This window comes from Protopterus annectens, chromosome 2.part0 (genome assembly GCF_019279795.1).
Source record: "Protopterus annectens isolate FY-2018-M chromosome 2.part0, PAN1.0, whole genome shotgun sequence".
NCBI lineage: Eukaryota > Metazoa > Chordata > Ceratodontiformes > Protopteridae > Protopterus > Protopterus annectens.
The window spans coordinates 215,615,927-215,642,261 of NC_056728.1; the positions used below are offsets into that span (position 1 = coordinate 215,615,927).

The 26,335-nt window shown below is 39.6% G+C and overlaps 1 protein-coding gene across 1 annotated transcript in view; it reads right to left on the minus strand.

Moving 5' to 3' along the window:
- Positions 1-26,335, minus strand: part of GYPC (glycophorin C (Gerbich blood group)) — a 341,195-nt gene that overhangs the window by 202,185 nt on the left and 112,675 nt on the right. The gene's annotated exons all lie outside the window — the stretch shown is intronic.

Sequence of the window (26,335 nt, forward strand, 5' to 3'; positions counted from 1 at the left end):
AAAAAGGCATGATCTGGGATAATAGGGCTAACTGTCAAGAGATAAAAGTCTGATAAACAAAATCCAGTAAGGTGTAAGGAAAATGGAGAAGTACAAGAACTATGGAGTACCATAAAGTAGGCAGTTTGAGAAGATATGGACATGGGTTAAGAAGGACTGTCAATAAACACAGGATGAAAAAATCACTCCTGGACACTAGAGAGTTGAAGGAAAACCACAGGACATCAGAAAAACATAGGCATCAAGACCACATTTGTTGGTGCACGTGTGTGTCTCTCTGTCCATGTTAAATATTTGGATAAGATAGAATAACCTGTCCTATGCCTGTTTTTCTTATAACTTGCATATCAGATATCATTGCATAGTATTTGATGCATTTATATGGGCCACCGATGGAGTCCACTTAATGCCTAGCATGTGATGAAAAGTTACATGTGGGGTTTATTTAAAACTTTCACAACCTTCTTTAGGAGTTTAGGTGTGATCCCCTCTGGCCCCTGCACCTTGTCCTGTTTTACTGGCTCTGATGCCTTTGTTTACATGTATATATATATATATATATATACACACACACATCTCCCTTGTTTGCCTTCTTAACATGTATTTGACAATATGTATATGAAACTTAAACTAATGGGACAAGAGGAAAGATCATTGATACACATTGTAGAGGGCAGCAAATTGCATTATGAGGGCAAAGTGGAGACAAAAAGAAATAAGGTTAGCATTGGGTATTATGGGATGGAGAGAAGGATGCGTTCAGGTAAGTAAGTAAGAAAAAGAGCAAAGGGGGTAGGGAAATTGTTTAATTAGTGTACACAAAATTAAAAGTCTAAGTTAAAAATTCTGAATGAACACTTTTAAACAAATTTTGCTAAGAAACATGAAGGAATCTGGGAGGGCATGACAGTTTTTGAGCCTGAGATGAGATAACCCGGTCTGAGGAAGAGTCGACAACAGATGAGATAACCCGGTCTGAGGAAGCAGCAAAGGGATCAGAGTCAGTAAAACAGGACATTGTGCAGGGACCAGACAGGATCTCACCTAAATCCCTAAAGAAGGCTGTGAAAGTTTTGAGTAAATCCCTCACATAACTCTTCAGCACACGTTAGAGATCAGGCTCTTTATGGGGACTCCACTGGTGGCCAGTGTTGGTGTCCAAGTGGCTACATCAAACAAACCTGTCTTGGCATTTTTTTTTTGCTTTGGACACTTGAGTACTTACTTTTGTTTTGTTATTCATTGTGTTTGCTGATTAATATTTTTTTAGAAATACCTGCATTTTCTTGGTGTATAGAACTGCTTTGGACGTCCCCGGGCTTGGTTCAGTTTTACTATGTAAAATTGCAGTGTAATCAGTTCTCCAGTTTTGAAATTCTGCTAGCAGTTTTAGCTATTGTATCGTGTAGAGTTTAGCTTCTGTCCTCAAAGGTGACATTTCTTTCAGGGATTTTTGCCATTTCTTCTGGATTTACAATTTGTCACAGAATAGTGAATATTTAGCTTTTTGAGTTTCTCCTGTGGATACCTTCATTCAACTTCATCTCTGCATTCTTTGTGGCTTCATAATCATGTGGAGATGCTAACGCAGGATTTCCTTTTTCTTGCATGTTCAAGCATTGATTCAAGTAACTCAGCTTCCAACTTCTAGATTTTGGCATTTTCTTTCTATGGACTATGTTCATGCATATTATGTAGACTTCCAGTCCCTTTTCTGAAGATACTGGATTTTGTGGCTTTCAGACATATAGCTCTGAGGACACTGAATTCTGATAATCTTGATATGTATACCCACTTGTTTATTATTTGTATGTGGACCTGTGCAAAGAAGGTGATCTCCTGGTTTTAGAAAATATTCAATGAAAATTTACAAGACATGCCATTACCTGTAGGGATAAAGCATAGCCATCGAGAGAGTAAAGTCTAGGCCTCTTTTCAACTAGTCACAGCTACCTAAAGGTTAAACTTTGTTCAGCCTACAGTGTGCTTTGGAGTGAAGAATATCAGTCTCTACCAAAAACTGAATTGTTGATTGCGAGCATATTAACCAGCAGTGCTTATTCTACTTACAGAATTGAGGAATCAAGGACAGTCTTAAGTGTCACCTATGAGGAATCAAGGACAGTCTTAAGTGTCACCTATGAGGAATTAAGGGCAGTCTTAAGTGTCACTTATGAGGAATCAAGGGCAGTCTTAAGTGTAACCTATGAGGAATCAAGGGCAGTCTTAAGTGTCACCTATGAGGAATCAAGGGCAGTCTTAAGTGTCACCTATGAGGAATCAAGGGCAGTCTTAAGTGTCACCTATGAGGAATCAAGGGCAGTCTTAAGTGTCACCTATGAGGAATCAAGGGCAGTCTTAAGTGTCACCTATGAGGAATCAAGGGCAGTCTTAAGTGTCACCTATGAGGAATCAAGAGCGGTCTTAAGTGTCACCTATGAGGAATCAAGGGCAGTCTTAAGTGTCACCTATGAGGAATCAAGGGCAGTCTTAAGTGTAACCTATGAGGAATCAAGGGCAGTCTTAAGTGTCACCTATGAGGAATCAAGGGCAGTCTTAAGTGTAACCTATGAGGAATCAAGGGCAGTCTAAAGTGTAACCTATTTATCACAATCATTGGTTCAACTTTGAAACAGGGTTCCTTTACATATTTGACAGTCTTCTTCTTTGCAGATATTCAAAAAACAACTTGATACCTGGTTGGGTCCCTAGGTAAATACATTCATTGACAAGTCTACATTCTGAATGGCTTTTGGCTTACACACAGCAATTAATGAACAACTGAATGTTTAAAATGTTAATGCCATAATTACTGCACCAGCAACAATCAGCATAGTATATGTGTCTGTGTTTGTGCAAGGCTTAATCTGGTAGTCTGGGAACATCATCAATCTCTTGTTTTACCAATTGTGGGACACCTACAATTGCAGGTTGCTAATTTTAGTGAAATTTGTCAGTTACAATTTGCAACTGTTATGTTTTTTACTATTTACAATTGAGATTTTCTAACTGTTATCATAGGTTTATAGGTTGGTACTAGGCTATCGGCCCTAGAGTCTATACAAGCCTAGCCATAACAATTCTCTGGATATTTCTTTCCACAATATTTACTTCCCTGGACCCCTGTCTAGCAGGGACTGACATGATCCCTGGGGTGACTTTCCTATCTCCCATCCAATCATCAAGGTTCCTTTTGAAGAGGGCCAAGGAGGGGCTCTGCTTGACATGTATGGGCAGTCTATTCCAGACTATGGGGAGTCTCTGGGTCAGGAACCTATCCCTCCAGCATGTTTTGTTCATTGTGATGACAAGGTTTAGATCCCTGGTGTGTGTGGCTCTGAGGGATTGGGATTTCTTTAAGTGGAGCATGTCCAACAGCTCAGGGTTTGACATGGCCTTGTATGTTAAGCAGAGATCGCCTCTGAGTAGACAATATGCCACAGAGTACAGCTGGAGTTTTTTTAGACGGTCAGCATAGGGCATCTGCTTTAGGCCTGTGATTCTTTTAGTGAGGTATTTCTGCAGCCTTTTCAGTTGCAGATGTCTTGTGAGGTACATAAAAAACAGGGAGTTGTACTCTATAATAGGTCTAAAGAGGGATGAGTACAGTGGAACAATGACCTCCTTTTTTCTAGTTGAAAAGCCCTTAGTGATGAGATGTGCCACATAGAAAGATTTCCTGACTGTTGTGGCAGTGTGGTTATCAAAGGTGTGGCCACTGTCCACCTGTGTCCCTAAGTCTCTCATCACACTTTCAGTGTTTGGTGTACTGCCACCTATGTGGTAATTCATGGGTACATGTTTTTTCCCAAAGGGGATAACTATACATTTCTTGGCATTAAGCTTGAGCTCATGTCTCTGACACCAAGCATCTGTTTCTGTAAGGCCTTTTTGTAAAATATCCACATCACCTGGGGATTCAATACTGCAAACTTTGTTAGCCAGAGTCCCTTAGTTTGGCCTGTACTTCAGAGAAGTAGATGCCAAACAAGAGTGGTCCCAGGACTGAACCCTGGGATACTCCACTTGTCACTTGTCTGGAGCTGGATTTGGAGTCAGCTACTTTTACAGTCTGGGCTCTGTCAGTAAGCCAGTTGGCAACCCATTGAGTGACATAGGGATTTATGCCCAGCTTAATAAGTTTATCTATGATTCCAGAGTGGGGGATGGTGTTGAAGGCCTTGGCGAGGTCCAGATAGGCTGTGCAGCCCGCCTTACCCTCGTCCACAGCTCTGGAGACTGATTCAAAGAAGTCAATCAAGTTCTGGAGACAAGATCGGACCTTCACAAACCCAAACTGGGTGGGGACCAGTGTTTGAAGGTTGCCAATGTCTTTGTTTATAAGTTCCATGATAATGCGTTCCATGCCCTTGCAGATCAGGCTCGTCAGACTGATGGGGCGGTAGTTCCTAGGATCCAAGGTGGATCTCCCCTTGTGGATTGGGATAACTGTAGCTGTGTGCCACTCAGTGGGCACGAAGCCTGAGGTGAGGCTATGATTAAACATGACACTTAAGTGAGGTGCCAGTTCATTTTATAGTTCATGTAGTACACACCCCGGGATGTCATCTAGTCCCATGGATGCTGTATTCTTAGCTTTGGAGAGTGCGGTTTCTACCTGTGTGGCTGTGATTAACAGAATTTGGCAATCTTCTGGTATTGAGATGGGCCCTTTAGGGGGTGAGAGGGGGGTGAAGTTGGCACTAAATCGATCTGCAAGATATTGGCAATATCCTTGGGATCAGTATATTTAATGCCATTCTGTTGTAACTCAGAGGATATCTGAGCATTGCCATTTAGATTCTTGACATAACTACAGAATGCTTTGTGGTTGTCTTTGGAAGTCAGTTTTGTCTGGACATGTGAAAAATTATTGATTCATTGTCCATAAATTTATATATAGGTGCATAAGCAAACACAGGCTTATTGATAAAACAAATGAAGCGTACCTCACTTGTCTTTCTAAAATAAAAATTCTACAACTATAAACAATATTAACAGTACTGTGTTTCAAGATTACAGTATTAAGGGAATGTCCACCACACAGGTTTAGCCTCACACAGCTACAGACAGGTCCAGCATGAGGTGACCTAGGCAACTGCCTAGGGCCTGACCCAGCCATAAAACATAAACCCCACAGAAAACCTAATTCTTATAATGCTCTTTGACCGCAATATCATCTCTGGTCCTCCAGTTTCTTTCACTGGCTGTGGGCTTTGTGCGACATCATCTCTAGTCCTCCCATCTCTTTCACCTCTGAAATCATCTCTGATCATCCGGTCTGTTTCATTGGCTCTGATTTTGAGCCAATGAGAGTGACTTCCTGTAGTTCAAATTGGAGAAGCATGGTGGTCTTTTTTAGTAATGATTTATGCTTGCTACTATGATTTCTGCTTGCAGCTGTGACTGGAGATTTTAGTTTGATAGCTTCAAAGTAGGATGTTTTGGCCACTATACCTTCAAAGCAGGAATCTATCACTACTGAAAGCTACTGTTATTCTGGAAATGAAAAGAATAAGCACACAGGTAGATTGTGTTTGTGTGTGTGTGTGTGTGTGTGTGTGTGTGTGTGTGTGTGTGTGTGTGTGTGTGTGTGTGTGTGTGTGTGTGTGTGTAATAAAATAGTTTCATAGTTTGTTTTTTGCATCCTTACCAATCGTCATTCAGAAAATACTTCCCAGGAAGAGTTTTCCTGTTTAGAAAAAACATCACTAAGTGACTTGCTTACAGTCACACAGTAAACAAATGAGGACTGAGGGAATCAATGCCTGTCCCACAGGCACACAGCTTACACCCGTTAACAGTCTGCACCAACTGGCACACTGTTTTCTAGCAAACTATTCTGGATTGCAGTTTCACACTTTGCATCTATCAGAAAATGTTTGCTAATTCAAAGCTTGTAACAACTTTTTAAGTATACATGAGAAATGTAATTATCACTTATGACATAGGCAAGCAAACATTTATATAAATGAAAACAAACCATTTTGACATATTTTCAGTTGCAAACATTATAGATCACATATAATCTTCCATACATTCATTGACAATTGGATATTATACAACGACCCCCCATTAATATTAAAAAACATGCACGATGATTGGTCAGCGTGCACGTTGTAAATCAGTTATAGTAATTGAAAAAAGGTCCGGTCGCCCGGACTTTTTCCATTACTATAACTCTTTTTTTAAGCAACAGAGAACGCAAGATCTCTGTTGCTTCATACTGTCTCGCTATGTTAAACGAGTTTAACATAGCGAGACAGCTTTAAAAAAAGCAACAGAGATTCTCCGTTGCTTTTTTTAAAGCTATCTCGCTATGTCAAACTCCTTTAACATAGCGAGACAGTTTGTAAAAAGCAACGGAGATCTTGCTTTCTCCGTTGCTTTTTTCAAAACTGTCTCGCTATGTTAAATAGGTTTAACATAGTGAGACAGCTTTAAAAAAGCAACAGAAATTCTCCATTGCTTTTTTTAAAGCTGTCTCGCTATGTTAAACCCATTTAACATAGCAAAACAGTTTGTAAAAAGCAATGGAGATCTTGCTTTCTCCATTGCTTTTGCCCACAGCTTTGATGTACTGCGTAGGCATATGCATGCTCAGTACATCGGAACTGCCGCAGAATACCAGACAGCTGCGGAAGGGCAGCAAGGAGGCATTATAGAATGCCATTATTTAAGAAAAGTAATTATTTTTTTTCTTAAATAATGTCATTGTATAATAGCAATAACCCACTTCTGGGTGTGGGTAATGCTGGATTTACCCACGGTTGGCTTTGTTTGGTCACTTGGGCTTCACCCTCATGACCAAAGCACACCAACCATGGGTAAATCCAGCATTACCCACACCCAGGTGTGGGTTATTGCTATATTACATAACTTATTAAATTCCTGACTTCCCTTAAACCGTATTCGTCCTCCAAAAACATTATTCTACATGCATTGTTCCCACAATTCCCATTTTTTCTCCTATCCTTACTAATGATCCCATTTCCAGTTCTTTTATTTCTCTTCTAGTATGGTTAATTTAGACTTTGACTTCCATTTTCTAGTAATTGCTTTTTTGACAGCCACCACAATTAAACTGAGCAAGGCCTTGCTATGTCTAGGCAATTCCGATTCTGTATCATATCTCAAAAATCATTTCCTTAGTTACCCCAATTTGCTCACCCATTATTTCTGACAATGTAGTCTGCAAGGAATTTTTAAAGCCTGCCAATTCATTACAATCCCAAAAAATATGTTCCCAGTTACCTGTTTCTTCCCCATCACACCTCCAGCATTTGTAGTCTACCTGAGGAGAAATTCTTTGGAGTTTGCTGGGGGTCTAAAAATACCTGTGCAAACACTTCCATGCAATAATCCTAAATCTTTTAGACCTTGTTGTTTCTTTGTGAATTGCTTATCCAATCTCTTTTTCCAATCCTTTCTTGAGCTAAAAAATTGAGAGTGCAAAGGAGGGTTGCAATGGATTCTGCTATATGGTTCTGACAGCAGCTAGTTGAGATACATTAATGGATATTTTTCATTCATTTATTTATTCACTTGATCTCAAAGACGTATCTGAGGTGCACAGTCATGCAAGTGGTTAAAATTGATGATTTTTTTTTTTGTGTGCATGTGTGCATATCTGTGTATAAATATTTGGTTTGTGCATCCCACAGTAGTTTTGGTGTAATGGGATTATAATCAGGAACCCTGTTCTTCGGGTACAATCCTTGGTTTCCTTGCTTTGTTAACTATTGGCAGTGTGTTTATTATTTGTCTGTGAATAAACTGGTCTATGAATTTAATTTTAATATTTTAAACATGAACACTTTTTATTTAGCTTGTTTTTGTAGGCACACATGTGAAATGCACTGTGTTGGGCTCTAGCAGACTGAGTAGTACTTCTATTAAGTAATTTAATAGATGAGTACGGCTATGAGTTCTTAATGAGCTGCTTCTGTAGTGCAGGGTTTGAATCCTCCAGCCTTTGTCTGTGTACTGTGAGTCAGTTCGCCAGAAGGTCCTCCTGGGCTCCTCTTGAAAAGCTGTTAGTGAATAATGGGGCGTATGATGCCCCCATAGCTGTCCCTTCTTTCTGTAAGAACATTTGTTTTTCAAATGTGAAACAATTATGTGTAAGGGAGAAAATCAAAAGTTGAAACAAATAACTTGTTCATGGGCCTTCACCCATAATCCTGCCTACTGCTTCCAAACCCCAAACATTACTGATGCTGGTGTATAATGCTCTTACATCCACACTAGCCCAATAAAAATTGTTTCCCCACTTCATTCCACCTATTAGATCACAAAATTCCTTACCATTTTTAATATGTGAACTGATTCTTGACAAATAAGTTTTTAATTGGGCATCCAAAAATATACCCAGATTTTGTAAATATGTTCCCACTCCTGATACAATTGGTCTCTCCCTGGGGAATTCTCCAAACTTTTATGGACCTTGGGAATAATAAAGAATCTAGCATCTTGGGGGGGGGGGGGTATATGAAGTCTTCTAATATCAGACAGGGAGAAAAAACCCAATCTTTCACACCTCTCCAATAATTCTAACAAAAGTGAATTAAAATGCATCATGCGGTGAAAATATAATTTTTGATAGACAGTATCATCACTTAAAAGAATCTTCAGCCATTCTATTATACCAGTCTCTAGATACAATGACCCAGTTTCCCCCTTTCTCAACTTGAGTGAAAACAAAATATTTGTTTCCCTCACATAATCTTTGTAAAGCTAACCATTCACATTTGTTCAAATGTTAACATACATGTGATACTCATGTTCTATCTGTTTACAAAAAACATTCTCAAACGTGTTAATAGCTGTAGATAATCTTGGAGGGACAAAAGTACTGACGTATGGAATATGACGATGGAACATAAATGAGGCACATTCAATTTACCATAACCAGTAACAAAATATTCCCCCTCACCCTCATTATTAACATCCATATCTTGTTCATCACCATAAATATGAAATATAAAAAGTTGCATTTAAAAGTATTTTTTCATAATAAGTCATTACAGGAGAACAAGGTCATTTCCGAAAATGTAGATTCACTGTTGGATATGTCTTTGTATGAGATTGAATTCATTGATATTAATGATATTTATGGTGATGAACAAGATGTAGATGTTAATAATGAGGGTGAGGGGGAATATTTTGTTACTGGTTATGGTAAACTGAATGTGCCTCATGTTCCGTATGTCAGTACTTTTGTCCCTCTAAGATTATCTACAGCCATTAACACATCTGAGAATGCTTTGTGAATGCATTACATTGTTGTCTTTTGAATTCCTGCAACCTTCACGTATTTGCTAATTAGCGGTGCACTATATGCCACCTGACTCTGAATCCCAGCATGTAGTGTAATGGGTTGCCAGATGCATTTCCAATAAAGGTGAGTTTCAGGGGAAGAGAAGTTTACTGTTGCTCGTGTCAAGTCTGTTGTCAATGTGCAACTGTTTTGTTTTCTTTAACAAATGCCTGACAGTGTTTTTGGTGTAAAAAATGAAATAAGTTTTAAACTAAATACAAAACTGTGATTATTGTAAAGAAAGTACTATGCTTATTGACAGGTTTTAGCAGTTTTTTTTCTTGTAAGTGGGGAGAAACAATTAAGTAATGAGATATTGGTATGACTGGGGGGGGGGGGGCATTACCCTGCCTAGCCAGCTCTGCACACATCTCTGCTAACAAACAGGCTATTTTAAAAAAATACAGCTGTACATGGTTGTTAGTTCAAGGTATAAATGATAACATACAGAGTAGATACTTAGAAACATTGTATCATCTCTCAGTGTAACACAAATTCTGTGACAATGCAGCATACAGACCACCACTGTTATTATATTTAAATGGTGTCAAATTGTACTGTTGTCATGTTAGGCATTAAAATATATAAAATTCATGTCCTGATTATATGTCTGAAGTTGGATATGAAATGCTGTGAGTTATGAAAATCACCAGGGGAAAGTCATGACAGATGATCTGTAAACAAGCTAGAACATCCCAACAGACATATACTTAATGAGGCTTTAACTGCCTTTCAAGTTTCATCCATCCCTTCAGATATACAATGAGCACCTGAAACATAAAAGTAAAAAAAAAAAAATGAGCACGTAGATAGCTACTGCCTTCCCAGGTGAACGAAATAAAATAGCACAGAATGAAATCTGCATGACAGACTTCAGTAATAATGCAAGAGAAAAAAACTCCATTCTATTATTTTTGATACTTTTGTTTTATGTCTTTTATTTATAGCAGAGAATATAGACTCATATGAATTCATTAATAATAGAAGAAAAAAACTACATTGTATTATTTTTTGATGCTTTTGTTTTATGCCTTTTATTTATAACTGGGAATAAAGCAATATACACTTATACATATTGTTGTTAAGTCTCCTGCACTCTCAAAGTAAAATCTGAGTAGTAAAAAGCAGTCGGATAACATTTGGTTAATTCTTGTTTTCAATGATAACATATTTTGTCTGTGTTAAATTCAAGATTTGAAGAGAACATCGGCCAACAGAAAATATGCTGCTGGCTTTATTAGAATATATTTGTAAACAAGAAGAAAATCCCCCATTTTTCCACATAAATGTTATAAAATTTTTAAAAGCCATCACAAAACCCCTTTTCCACGCTGGAGGATTCAGCTTTGTTTTATGCACTATTTAAGTGGATAGCATTTCAAAACTATCTTTCATTAAAATGGAAATTGCAGCTAAGCAAGAAAATATGTGCAGAGATCTGTAAAAAACTGGCATCCTAACAGAAATACATATGCCAGAAGTTTACATCACTGAAGCAGTCTGCCAAAACATTTGTTATATTAATTCTAAATGCCTCAGTGCTGTTAATCTTTATGTCCAGCTGTTGTAAGTTATATTTTGCTGTACAACAATCTAAAAGCAACTTTTAACAAACTTCAGTGCAAGTAAAACCGCCCCTCTGATCTGTCAGGTTTCATCACAAAAGCAGATTTTGGCTTGGTTAGTATCATATATATACTTGTATGTTTCAATAAAATGTTTGCCAAGAGGCCAGTCTTGGGACAGAGCTGCATGCCATGAAGCTTACGACATTTTTGTAAGAAGTTCATCTTCTTTCAGGAAGTAAACTATCCCAGATGACTCCAATATGAGATTCTAGACTAATAACTTAAGTAGTTATAGCTATTGATATTAAATGTCAGTGTCACTATGCCTTCACACCTTTTTTTTACAATTAATATTCCACAATTTAAAACATGTTCCATTTTTCCAATGGCTTGTTACAGTTATAACACTGCACATGACCCACTTATGTATTAGTGCATACAAGTGAGATGTCTGTTACATGCTGCACTTCTAGTGTGAAATGGAATTCATACAGCAAGAGATGCAGACAACAAAGTCAGCAATTTCTGATGATGCAATGCAAGGGTGGAGCATCAAACTGGCACCAGGCAAGGGGCCCTGCAACTTGCAGATAAAGGCATAGATTTTTTCAGTTCTTATCTGGTTAAACAGCAGAGCTGTAGGAAGAAGCATCTGCCCCAAATAGCTTCATTACAACGAAAGTACTGATGTGAAAATGTACCTACTTTTAAATATTTGTCATTGCTAGAATATACAAGTTTTTGACCTAGCTACTATGGTTGAATGTAAAGTTGTTGTTGTTTGTCTTTTGGCTTTTTCCCTGGTAAGGGATCGCCGCAGTGGAACTCTGGTCCACTAATGATTGGCAGTAGATTTTTACAAAACACCGAGGTGCCAGCTCGACGCCCAACCTTCAACAAAGGCACGCCCATTTATGCACGCATGTCTTTCGAATGCTATCCAACTGTGGGGAGGACATGCAGACTCCACACAAAAGGCACTCCTAAGCCAAGCCGAGAATCGAACGGGAGAACCTCTTGCTGTGAGGTAACAATGCTACCGCCGTACCACCGCGGCATAAGGTGAAAATAAAACCATAATGTGCAACCACAGTGAGGCAGAATCACATGGAGCCCTATTTCTGCATTATGATATGACCTCATGCCGAATATGGAAATGTGAAACACCTAAAATCCTGTACTCTTACAGAAATGAACAATACACATACTAGCTCAAACTGAAGGGTCAAATGCATATAAAGCATATCATTTTTATGTATAAATATAACTTCATGTTTTCTTGCTTGTGACAGCATTGTAGTTCTCTCATTAGGGTGTCTGCCTCCCACAGCTTGAGGGTCCAGCATACAGCCTGACCTCCATTTACTGTCTGCAAGGAGTTTACATGGTCTGCTTATATCAATGTAGATTTTTATTTATTTATTATTTATTTTATTTCCAATTTTTAGCTAGGAAGGTCTAATTAGGTAAAAAGACCCTTTTCAACAGAGGCCTGGGGGATGTGCAACCACATCACTTATATAAGGAGATTTAAGGACAGACATACACAGAGAGCAACTCTTTTGGAATCTGACCCATTGTGTTAGACCTTCTTGGAACAGAGTTAATCTGCATCCCTGGTTTGAACTACAAGCAACAGCAGAATGCCTCAATGAACAGTTCAGTGATTTATAAATGCTATTCATCCTGGATAAGTCTGAATATGGTTCCTGGTCATACCTCTCAACCTCTTAGCTCTAGAAATCTGGACAAAACCTAAAATAATGAGGTGACAAAGACCCAAAAAATAGGGAAATGTTTTTAATATTGCTCATATAAACTTAAAAAAGTTGATAGAATAATAGGGTTTGTGTTATCATGTATTTTCTGAAGCTCAAACACATGCTATTATTTAATGACTTCAGTCCTCAGTGATTTGCCAGAAAACCACATATTTTATAAAGAGCAGACCAAAATTATATATAAAAAAAATCTGGATATTCTGCAGTCTGGACAGTTGAGAAGTATGCTCATGATGATGAAGAACTCTCTGCTCTAACTTTCTTTTTTACCTTCCCAGTAAAAAAAAAGAAAAACTCTAGAGATTATGGTATAGAATCAAATCATATAGCCGGATTGTGGCTGAATGCATGCCAACTATATCAGAGGTGACAAACTCAAGTCACAAAAGGATCAAATGGAATCAGTCTTCTCTGATAGAGGGCAATAAGCCCCCCCCCCTTACCAATGCATGTGGGAGTATAAATATGCTATGTTAGGCAGGGTTGCAACAAGAAAATTCCATTTTGTACTCACAAATTCTTTTTACTGCCTCCCAATCTACCCAGCATTTCAAAGAAATGGACACACCTTTCAAAATGTTGCCCCCTTTCAGTTAATGAATGTACACATATTTTTCAGCAGTTCCCTTTAAAACTATTAAAGAATATTGTTTTTAGATTTGCAATCCTCTCTGTAAGCAAGTTATGTACCCATTGTTAGAGGTATTAATTTAGACAGTTGTAAAAATTATATTACCTGAAAAAAGTTATAATGTTTATGAGTGATGCAAAAACGTACTCTGTGGAGTACAAAGTGTATGCCTAGCTACACCATTGATCTTATAGGAGGGAAAATGAATAAATTCACATGCTTGCATGGCTGTGGAATACAACTGCTAAACATCTTACTGTTCCTCTTCTGCTATCACCAGGCAGGCTTTCCACATATTTACAATTTGGTTCCATTTATTAAAATAATACCAAGTTAACTATTGATATATTTACTGTATTTCTACCAGTGTCATCAGCTTGTAACTGTTCTTTCTTAGTACAGCACTGCTCTTTCTTTCTTTAGTTCATATTGTATTGCTAATATTCCAAAAATCACAGTACACTTGGTACTATTCATATGTGAAATCATCTCTGTTTACTTACTGCTAACACATGTGTCTGCTTTCTTTTGCTTAACTTTAAAATACTTTCGTACAGAATCCTAACACTTGGCCATGAAGTATTATGTATGGTACCTGCTTGAAAGCCATTCATGAAAGGTACTTTATTCAGTATAAAGAGTTCCTTCTAATGATACGCTTATATTATCGCCTCAATATCCAAGTTACAAACTTAAAAAGTTGAACCTTTTTTCAAACAGATCATACTTAAGTAAAAGTGATGATTTTCATGCTACCAGCTTTAATTAGTTCTGGTACTGACAAGAGCCCAGTAAGGATGCACACACGTGAATGACTAGATGCACAATCCCATTACCCAGTTGTATATAAGTTGTCGAGTTGCTCATCTCTTTAGTTCAGTTTAAATTTGGGTGCTTCATTGTGCTCGTACTCTGCTTACTTGCCTACCTTATACGCTCCATGATCTACCCACACAACCTCTAGATGAAAGCTGTAGCATCACTCTTTAAACAACTGCCAGTCCTACCAAACAATAACTAATGTGGGTCTCTTACAGGGTACCAGTGTATTTGACTGTGCAAACATTACTCAGCAGTGATTAGATGATCTCTCATAGTTACTGGCTGGGTGAATGGCACTCAGTCTCCATTTTCTTAGTAAGTCATACCGAGACATTCTTCTGTTCCTAAATAAGCAATCAACTTCACCTAATTTGAGGAGTGAAATGATTGACTAGCCCCCTTGTTTCTTTATCCTTTCTGTGTCCCTGACACTAGGACATGAATACCACTGATGCTACTGTATGCAAGCAAACTGATGTGTTTTATTGGCTCATTATTGCACAAAACTTAGAATGACCATCAGTCAAGGCTGAGGAGCCACACATTCATTCAAGCTGAGCTACATACTCACTCCCATGAGGACTACATTATCAGCAGATTGTGAGGACCATAGATTACATATTTAAGAGAAGCATCTGTCCCCAGGGCTGATAGCTTTCAGAGCACTGACCTAAATTCTGGTTCGGATGCTTTAGTGTTTTGTCACCATACCTGTCAACTGTACAGATATCGCAGAATGCCCAGATTGTTGCCCCATATTTTTAGTCTGTACCTCATAAAATTAGTGGTTTTCTGGCAAATCACTGAGGATTGAAGTCACTAAATAATGACAGTCATTGAGTTACAGCTTCATATCATTTGGAAAATGCAAGCTACTTCACAACCTGTCATTCTAGCAACTTTCTAAGTTTGTAAGAGCAATATTTAAAATCTGTTCCTATTTTTGAGCCTTTGTTCCCCCAAAAGTGTAGGCTTTGTCCAGATTTCTTACACTAAGAGGTTGAGTGGTATGTTTATCACTATTCTGATCAACAAAAATCCACAAATTTTTAATCTGTTCTAATTAACAAAAACAATCCTCCAAATCCATCTCAAAGCATCTTTGCTCAGTATCATCTGGCTAACCTCTAATTTCTCTTTTTGCCTTTAGTACCACCCTTTAACTTTCTATACCCCTCCCCATGTAACAGTACCACCTCAGCATTATTAGGGACTTTCTAGCTTACCACATGCATATTATATACATTTTGCTACATCTTTTGTAAATTTCTGTGATTGAAACTTCATTTTAATTGTCAATTTTTATTTGTTCATTGCTATTGTTACTTAGGTTCATAGGTTCATAGGTTCATACTAGGCTATCTGCCCTAGGGCATTTATAAGCCTAGCCAGAGTGTGTTTGGCTTTCGCCACCCATTTTAAATTAATTTTGCTATGCCCTTTTTCGAGGTTAGTATACTGTGCCTCTGTCTAACAGTGACACAGTAGTGATACCCGGGGTAAACCTACGATCTCCCATCCACTCATCAAGATTCCTCTTGAAGAGAGTCAATGAGGGACTCTGCCTAACCTGGACTGGGATTTTATTCCAGAGTGAAGGGAGCCTCTGGGTTATGAATCTGTCCCTCCAGCATGTCCTATTTATTTCAGTGCTGAGGTTCAAGTCTCTCGAGCGCGTAGCTCGATGGGATTTGGATTTTCTGAGGTGCAGCATGTCCATTAATTCCGGCTTGGTCATGGCTTTATACATCAGGCTTAGATCGCCTCTGAGCAGGCAGTATGCCACTGAGTACAGCTGGAGATTCTTTAACCAGGCAGTATATGGCATCTGTTTGAGCCCTTTGATCCTCTTGGTGAGGTACTTTTGGGGTCTTTTCAGTTGCTGCAGGTGTCTGGTAAGGTACATCCCAAAAGGGGCATTGTATTCAATTATGGGCCTGATGAGGGATGAGTAAAAAGGCATGATGACCTCCCCTGATCTAGATGTGAATCCCTTCTTGATTAGGTGGGCTATATAAAATGTATTTCTAACCACTTTGGCCACTTGGTTGTCAAATGAGAGATTGCTATCAACTTGGGTCCCCAGGTCCCTAATTACTTCTTCCGTACTTAATGGATTACCACCTATGTGGTAATTTGTGGGCACTTTGTTTTTGCCAAAGGGGATGACTATACACTTTTTGGCATTTAGCCTGAGGCCATGGCTCTGGCACCAGTTGTCTGTTTCTATGAGGCCCTTTTGGAGGATGCTTGTGTTGGCTGGAGAGTCGATTATGGCGCCCAGTTTGCAGACATCTGTGAACTTGGTCAGCCACAGTCCTTCTGTGTTGGCCTGTACCTCTGAGAAATATATACCGAACAAGAGAGGTCCCAGGACTGAGCCTTGTGGGACACCACTTGTAACTGGTTTGGAGTCTGACATGGCTCCAGCAATTCTAACCATGTGGGTTCTGTCTTTGAGCCAGTTTGCAACCCATCTAGTGACATATGGGTTTATATTTAAGCTGGTGAGCTTATCATTAATGCCCGAGTGGGGTATTGTATCGAAGGCTTTTGCGAGGTCCAGGTAGGCTGTGTGGACCACCTTACCCTCGTCAATGGCCTTGGTGACTGTTTCAAAGAAATCGACCAGGTTTAAGAGGTAGGATCTGCCCTTAAAGCCGAACTGGGTAGGATCCAGTGTCTGTAGGTCCCCAATATCTTTATTTATGAGGTCCATGATGATCCTTTCCATAGCTTTGCAGACCAAGCTAGTCAGGCTTATGGGGCGATAGTTTCCAGGATCTGTTGAGGCACCACCTTTGTGGAGAGGGACCACTGTTGCTGTCTGCCACTCTTTGGGTACATATCCTGTAGTAAGGCTGAGATTGAACAGTAGTTTTATGTTAGGGTTTAGCTCTTCTTGGAGTTCATGTAGGATGCAGCCCGGGACACCGTCTGGTCCCATTGATGATGTGTTTTTTGCTTTGGAGAGGGCGGCTCTTACCTGAGCATCTGAGATGTCAGGGGGACAGCACACTTCTGGGACAGATATTTGCCCTTTTGGTGGGGAGGGGTGGGGAGGGGTGGGGAGGGGGGGGGAGTTTGCGCTGAACCTGTCAGCTAGGATGTTGGCAATGTCTGTGGGTTCGGTATATTTTTTGTCATTTCGGACTAATTCTGAGCATATCTGGGAATTCCCACCCAGGTTACTGACATAACTAAAGAAAGCCTTGTGATAATCCTTAGTGTCCTGTGCAATTTTTCTCTCTAAGCTGGCCTTAGACAATTTTATGAGTGCCCGTAGTTTTTTGCTAATACTGATCAGATATGCCTTCCCTTTTTGGGATTTTGCTCTGTCATGTAGTAGCTTCCTCCTTCTATTGTATAGTTTGTTTATGGCTGGGGTCCACCAGACAGGACGTCTGCCTTTGGAGGATTGGGTCTTGGTTTTATTTGGGATTGCATGATCCATGCATTCCTGAAGCTGTTCATAGAATGCATTTATAAAGGATTCTGCGGTCTGGGCCATATTTTCCACAGGTATGGGGGGCTTTGAAGGATTCCACCTCGGTTTTGAGGAGTGTGAAATTTGCTTTAGAGAAGTTTTTCACTGTGGTTTTCTGGGCAGGGGGTGGGGTCGGGATGTGAATATCCAGTGAGATTAGTTTATGGTCTGATCTTACCAGTGAGGGATACACTTCTGGTCTGGAGCATAGAGTCCCCATGTTGGTGATGATCAGGTCCAGTATGTTTTCCCCTCTTGTGGGAGTGGTAACAAGTTGTTCCATAGCATTTGAGTTTATAAATTCTAGGAACCTTTGGGCTAGGGTGTTGGAGCTAGAATAATGCTCCCAGTCGATGTTTGGATAGTTGAAGTCGCCGAATATAATGGTGTTTGGAGAGACCTTCATATTTTCCAGTGTTCTCAGGAAGGCTGAGTGGGGTTCCTGGGTTTGGGAGGGTGGTCTGTAGCAGGCTATAAACTGGAAGGCAGTTTTACCCACTGTTAGTTGCACACGGATAGTCCCTGATGATTCGTGCTGTGCCACCAACCTGGAGGTGTGGGTATCTTTGACGAATATTGATACTCCCCCTCTTTTGTGGTTTGGTCCAAGTTTTGGGGCCGAAAAGCATGGTATGAGGTATAACCTGGAAATGCTGGGGTGCTCTCGGGAGCCTTCAACCAGGTTTCTGTTACTGCACAGATATCGATGTTCTCCATGCTAAGGAGAGTTTTGGGTGCATGCATCTTGAGGTTTAGACTTCTGGCGTTGAGTAGCATTACTCTTAGTTTCTTATCCCTTGTGATACCTATGGAGGTGGGTTTGTCTTTTGAGCCTTGCCTAAAAAAGGCACTATGGGGGTGGCAAGAGCCTTTGCCAATATCCGAAAGCCCAGGGGTGACAGGTGCAAGCCGTCCCTAGCAAAGCATCGTGGCTTGTCGAGCATGTCATCCCAGGCTGACAGGCACTGGATCCCCTTTGAATGACACCAATACTTAAGCCAATTGTTGAAATTGATCATCTTGTCTTCATATTGTGGCATAATTCTTGGTGAGGGTAAGATGCTACTCAAGGTCAGGGTCATACCGGCCTGGGCTACATGCTCAGGGAGCTCCTCTATGTCTTTTTTCATGTAGTCCAGGGAGGTACGTCTCAAGTCATTCACACCAGCATGGACAATGACTGAGTCATATTTGTACTTGCCTTGGAGTGACCTGAGTGCTTGTGTTATGTGGCGGATCCTAGCACCCGACAGGCAGCTCACCATGACCTTCTCCTTGTACAGCCTGGTGAGCAGGACGTCAGTATGCCTGATGATAAGAGTCACTTATTACAAGTGTATCAGGTGTGTTGTTTAGCCTTAAGAGCTGTGACTGTTTGGCACACTGGCTTTGTGAGCTATGTGTTGCATGTGTTTTGTTTTGGGGTAGCGGTTGCTTGGGTGTCTGCTATGGAGGTCTCTGCTGCTTAGGAAGATTTTTTATTTAGAGCCTCCGAGTATGTTTTTGTGTGTTTATGTGTTTGGTTTGCTGTCGTGGTAGGTCTATGTGAGACTGGAATTGTAGTGAGTGTGGTTTCCTTCTCCTCCTGACTGGTTACGCCAGTACTGAGTTGAGAGAGCTTAGCCTCCAGTTTGGCTATATGGTTGCATCTCTCACATGTGTTGGAATTTGTTGGGAGGAGGAGAGGGTTGTCTGTGTACATGAGGCAGTTGTAACATTGCCTCAAGATTCCCAGATTCACCAGCTGGACCTGAGAGGAGATTGACAACTGACCTTTGAACATGCTAGAATAGTATTGGGAATTCCTTTATAACTGAAAAAAGGGGCCAATGGGGAACAAGGTACTCAAGGGGAGTTTGTGAGGGTGTAGTGCTTTTAATTTTTTAGTGCTGACTTATATAATTGCTTTAGTGAGCAAGTGCCAGGCTTTAGAGTAGGAATAGGGTGTTTATTATGAGAACTAGATGAGTTCTAAGGGAAAAAGTGAAGAGCAAACTTCATGGAGCCGAGAATAGTTTAAACCCAATTAAGCAGCACTGCCCAATGCTGAGCTATGCACAAAATCGCGCAAAGCCGTGCTAAAGCGGGTTTTATACAGGGGGACTTGAAAGAGCTAGAAATGGCCAATAGACTACCAGCTTTTTGTGCTGGGAACATTCCTCCAGGGATAGATAGGCGGCTCTAAGCTCCACACTGCCACTGGTGAACAAAGAAGCCTCCCTTTATCCAAGAAAGGAAATGGGCAACACAGGAACTTTCCAAAAGTCCAGAATACAGCAAAGCCTGTATTTGGACTACTCTAGGTCATGTTATTGCTAATAATGTTATTGCTGTTGTAACTCACTGTATTCTTAATTAATTTACAATCTTATTGTTTTCATACTTGTGATGGATCACTTCTGTCCAGGCCCTCTATGAAATTAGCTTTGCAGCCAGACTTTCCTAGTAAATAAGTAAGTAAATAAATAACTGAATGAATCAGTAAGAGGAAACACTGGACCCACTTCCAAAAGACTTGCTAAAGCAAATGTAATTGTTTTCAGAGGACAAATGTGCTAGGCTTGGTGAAGCTTGGAATTGTCTTTTAGTAAAACATAAAGAAACCTGAGGTAACTGTTAAAAAAGATATATATATATATATATATATATATATATATATATATATATATATATATATATATATATATATATATATATAGGTCTACCTGATAACACCGACACGCCAAAACACCGACAACGAAATAACCGACATGAAAAAAAAACGACAAAAAAGAAAGTTCAAAAACATGAAACTTCACATGCCCGACAAACCAAAATCCCAACAATCAACAAAACTAATACCCTTCCCTAAAAACACACACACAAGACAAGCACACCAAAAACCTAATAAACCTACACTAAACCTTACATACACATGCACTAACTTCTAAGCACTAACCTTAACCCGAACCTTAACCCTAAAGTCCATCACTATCGCACACTTACCTTACCCGCACCCTAACCCTAACTCACTTAATCCACCCCTAACCCTCAAGTCCATCACTATTGCACACTTACCTTAACCGCACCCTAACCCTAACTCACTTAACCTGCCCCTAAACCTAAAGTCCATCACTATCGCACACTTACCTGACCCGCACCCTACCCTAACGTCTGTCACTATCACACACTTACCTTACCCGCACCCTGACCCTAACATCCGTCCCTATCTTAGACTTACCTTCTCTGGTGTCGATCTTTCAATGTCGTTGTTCTCGTCGTTGGCGTTGTGCACTTTCGGTGTTTTCAGGTAGACCCATATATATATATATATATATATATATATATATATATATATATATATATAAAACGTGCACTAGAGCTGTCAAAAAATTGCACTTATTTGCAGTATTTAAGGCTCATGCCTACAACCAAACAAAACGAAAAAATGAACTGCAGACCTGCTGGCAAAAAAAACAAGTAAACCAGAAGCCAAAAATTTTGCGCTTTCATCCACTGTTTAATACGTGAACTTCCTCAGAAACATTTTCAAATGATTTCCAGTTCCTTAAATAACTTACTAAACAGGAAATGACATCATGACCATCAAACTGAAAAAATAACAAATGTGATTTTCTACAAAAATGATGTATTGTCATAATGATGACAAATAAAAAAAAATATATATATATATATATATATATATATATACAAATGAATGTATATACACATATATACACATACATATGTATAAATGCAAAAATACAGTCATAAAAAAACAGTCATAAAAATGCAGTGTAAATTCATGCTGTGAGAATAGCATAGTAATCAACTTGAGCATATGAAATACGTATCCAAAGACCTCTCCCACATAGACACAACAATCACATGCATACATACACCCGCACACACACACATATGCACATATAGACATGTACCCCCCCCACACATACACACACACACGCACACATCACACACACGCAGACACACACATACACACACACACACACACACACACACACACACACACACACACACAAACATAGAACCAGTCACTATGAAAGTGTAAAATACACGTAAAAAAATATATATGTAAATATCGTAAAAAATATATATGACAATATAAAAATAATGATGATATATACACACACCAAAATGTATATAATATAATATATATAAAATGTAATATATGTATAAAACAAAAAAAATATTTTTTACGACATTTACATATATATTTTTTCACGTGTATTTTACACTTTCATAGTGACTGTTTGGTTCTATGTTGGTGTGTGTGTGTGTGTGTGTGTGTGTGTGTGTGTGTGTGTGTGTGTGTGTGTGTCTGTCTGTGTGATGTGTGTGTGTGTGTGTGTGTGTGTGTGTGTGTGTGTGTGTGGGGGGGTACATGTCTATATGTGCATATGTGTGTGTGTGTGTGTGTGTGTGTGTGTGTGTGTGTGTGTGTGTGTGTGTGTGCAGGTGTATGTATGCACGTTTTGTAAGGCTCATGCCTCTTTTAAACACTTCTTGAGATCATAATGCATGCCAGAAGTTCATAACTGTGAAAATAAGATTCCTTACATTTAAACTGAAGGAAAACAGGAAATACTTTCTGAGACTCATTTAAGTAGACAGATAGATAAACAGAGAGTCAGACCATTAGTTTTACTTTGTGCATTGTTTGTAGAGTATGCAGTCAGACCATTAGTTTTAGTTTGTGCATTGTTTGTAGAGTCTTTCTTTTCGGCCTTTCCCGATTAGGGGTCGCCACAGCAAAACTCTAGTCCGCTAATGATTGGCAGTCAGTTTTTATGGTGCTGAGTTGCCAGCCTGATGCCCAACCTTCAGTGAAGGCACACCCATTCATGCATGTCTTTCGGAGGCCACTCGACTATGGGTGGATATGCAGACTCCACACAGAAGGCACTCCAACCGAGAATCGAACAGGAGAACCTCTTGCTGTGAGGCAACAATGCTACCGCTGTACCACCGTGGGTTTGTAGAGTATGTACTTCAAATTGCATTGTTAAACAAATTTCATACTAGAAGGTCTACTGACTGTGAATCTCTATAACTGCTGTTTGGACCTACATGTCAGAGTTAGATAGAAATTAAGTTAACCTTTAGCTACTGGTAGTAAAAGTCCAGATAATCTCATGGTTAGAGTTATTCTATATGCCACATGTCTATTTGAACATATTTCTTTTGTATTTTCTTTATGCAAATTTACAGCTGATTGTACATTCAGTTTCACAAAGTGCAATGCTTACTTTCAGTTTTATTTATCTCATTTCAAAAGCTTGTAGGTGGTGGTTTGAGAATTAATTTAAGGGTAGGTTTATTGAATTGGTGTGGATCCAGTACCGTAACAATACTTAACTTTTGGCTTAAGTGTAAATCTTAGTTGTAGGCTTGGTGTGATAGAATAGTCTAGCTGATGGAAACATTCTTATAAAGACAGAGAAAGGGATATTGTTACTGGAGAGATCACCCCACCCCCATAATTTTCATTTAATGTTGGTAAAACAGCACTGAAAGGTATTCTGCTGAGAGCAAGGTGGGTAAGAACCTGGGAAGCAGGTGATTATAACTCTGTTCTGCAGCTGGTCAGTATAAAGTTTGGTTGGATATGACAGGTGTTTAGTATTATATGAGACAACAGTGCTCATTTACCATATGTTCTTAAGGTGATTCTCCATTGCATCTTATTTAGATGTCGGTAATGTAGATCATGAGACCATAGTTCTTGATCACCAAATATTAAATTGGTGGCAGTGGTTTAGGATTAAATGCCTGCTCTTCACAAGGACCATCAAATATTTAGGCATCATCACTGCCAAAGATATGAAACATGAAGGCTGCTTACAGAATCAGATAACTTATTAAACAATGCCTGATCTCATCTCACTTCTGATCCCAGGGGAAATAGCTGTGGAATCTACCCTGCTAAGAAAACCTTTGTATAGAGCAAGTTCTTCAACACCTCCCTATGTTTCATCCCTAAAGAATCCTGTTCTCCTATCACATGATTATTAGCTAGTCACAGTATTTAAATGGAGGTGCTATAATTTTTACTCACAGAAACGAAAGGCTGGCTTGAGCTCCAAACTCATCTGAAATTAATTAATCTACCTTTGCCTTTAAAGTCCACTACATATCTTCTTGGGCTTCTTCATTGAATGGTACCAGCTGTCTAGGGGTGTTAGATTTTCAAGTTCAGTTGAGGAGTGTAAGTCCAGAAACAGAGATGATGACAATACATTTCAGAAAATGTTTGCCCTTCATGGGAAATTCCCTATCTGAACATGTAAGAAAAGACATTGAGATTGCCTAGAGATGACATTTTCCTATTAAGCTGAAGTGCAGTTATGGTTTCACATAAGGTCTTACTCACGCTTAGTTTTAAAGGTAACCTGTATATAGCCTCATGCTTTACTAATTTTGCACATTTCTATTGCCAAGGTGCACGGATTTTCTTGTGGTAATCTGACAGCATTGTTTACTTTACCAGCCTTACCATTTTAAATAATTTTACAATGCTTCAAGTTCATAGAATATGAATGGTCAAAGCATGTGTTCAAAGGAGATTGAGTATGTGAGAACCTGTACGTATTGATTCGAACTATTAAGTAAACTGTGAATAGTGGAAAAGTACTGAAAAACAAGAGCCTGTCTGATATCAGGAAATGTGCCTTATATGGAAATGTATCCGATTTTCTTTCTCTGCCTAGAGATGTAGTAACGTGAACTGCTTCAAGCCTACAGGTAAACCACTGATTGGTTAATTGTCTTTTGTATTATTTTAATTGGTTTAGTTTATATTTTTGTACTGTCAGCAATATCACCAGCATATAAGCTTATGCATTCCTTTGTTTGGGGAATCTCCCTGGTACTTTCCAGTAGGCTCCCACACGTGTGTAATAAATACCACTGAAAGAGAGGAAGAAGTATCTTGTCTTCATTTAAGGTAAAATGCAAACACAACAATTGGTGCCGTTTACTCGGATCTGAATTGACAACGGCTGTGGTAGTTGGGGATTGAATGAAGTACTGCTAGTAAAAGGGCCCATGACATAATTTTCTGTTCTGGCAGTGTTTCTTTCATTTCCTGTACTTATCTGCTTCACAAATTTGGTATTGATAATTTTATAGAAATGTAATAATTCCTCTCATTCAGTTGTTTGAGGTAAGTGGCATGTATTTTTTTTCTTTTCTCTTTGCTATTGATTGTGCAGTATGAGAGTGGGATAAAACGAAACACTGGTGACATAAGAGTGAAAGGAAATATGAAAGTGGGGAAAGCAATGTTTACAAAACGTCATAGCTACATCTGTAAAATACAGAATAGCTTATCGTGTGAAAATGGGAGGGAGTGTAGGAACCATAAAAGAGCCAGAAAGAGGTACACCAGCTGGTTATATATTTTTTTGTGTGTCCCGGGACAGTTGTATGTGTATAAGTCAGTGGGTCGCCCTCACTGAGGACGATGGTAAACTCGCCTTTCCAGAGAATGGTAGTTTTAATACCACCCCCACCTGAAATAAAAAAGACCACAGTAAAGAACTTCTCGAAAGCCGACTTCACACTTCTAAAGACTAGTGTGGTCTCCTTTAAGGCCCCGAGCATGGAAAACAGTACTCAAGCCGCTGAATCACTTACAAATGCCTTCTACCAGCACCTGCAGGACTGCATGGATAAGGCAATCCCAAGCAAAACAAAGACTCTTTGTACCAAAGGCAAGCGTCCAGTCTGGTGGACCCCAGCCATAAACAAACTCTACAACAAAAGGAGGAAGCTACTACAAGATAGAGCAAAATCCTTAAAAGGTAAGACACCCTTGATCACTATAAGTAAAAACTAAGAGCTCTCATAAAATCATCCAAAGCAAATTTTGAGAGAAAAATAGCTAAAGACTCAAAAGACAATCATAAGGCCTTCTTTAGCTATGTTAGAAACCTGGGAGGAACCTCCCAGATATGCTCAGAACTAGTTCAAAATGATGTGAAGATTACTGATCCTACAGATATTGCCAACATACTGGCTGACAGGTTCAGTGCAAACTTCTCCCCATCCCCCAAAGGAGAGATATCTATACCAAGCGATTGCACCCCCCAAACATCTCCAACGCCCAAGTGAGAACTGCTCTCTCCAAAGCAAAAAACACAGCATCCATGGGACCTGATGGTGTCCCCGGCTGTGTGCTCCACAAACTCAACGAGGAATTAAACCCACAGCTAGGACAGCTGTTTAATCATAGTCTTACCTCTGGATACGCACCCAGGAGTGGCGCACTGCAACTGTGGTCCCACTTCACAAAGGCGGTGCCTCCACCGACCCTGGAAATTACCGGCCCATTAGCTTGACAAGCCTTATCTGCAAAGCCATGGAGAGGATCATAATGGACCTCATAAATAAAGACATAGGGAATTTGCAGACTTTGGATCCATCCCAGTTTGGCTTTGTCAAAGGCAGATCATGCCTTCTAAACTTGGTTGACTTTTGAAACAGTCACCAAAGCCATTGATGAGGGAAAGGCAGTCCATACAGCCTACCTCGATCTGGCGAAGGCCTTCGATACAATACCCCACTCGGGTATCATTGAAAAACTCATCAGCTTAAATGTTAACCCGTACATCACAAGATGGGTTGCAAACTGGCTGAGTGACAGAACCCACAGGGTCAGAGTTGCTGGCGCCATGTCAGACTCAAAGCCTGTCACAAGTGGTGTACCACAGGGCTCAGTCCTGGGCC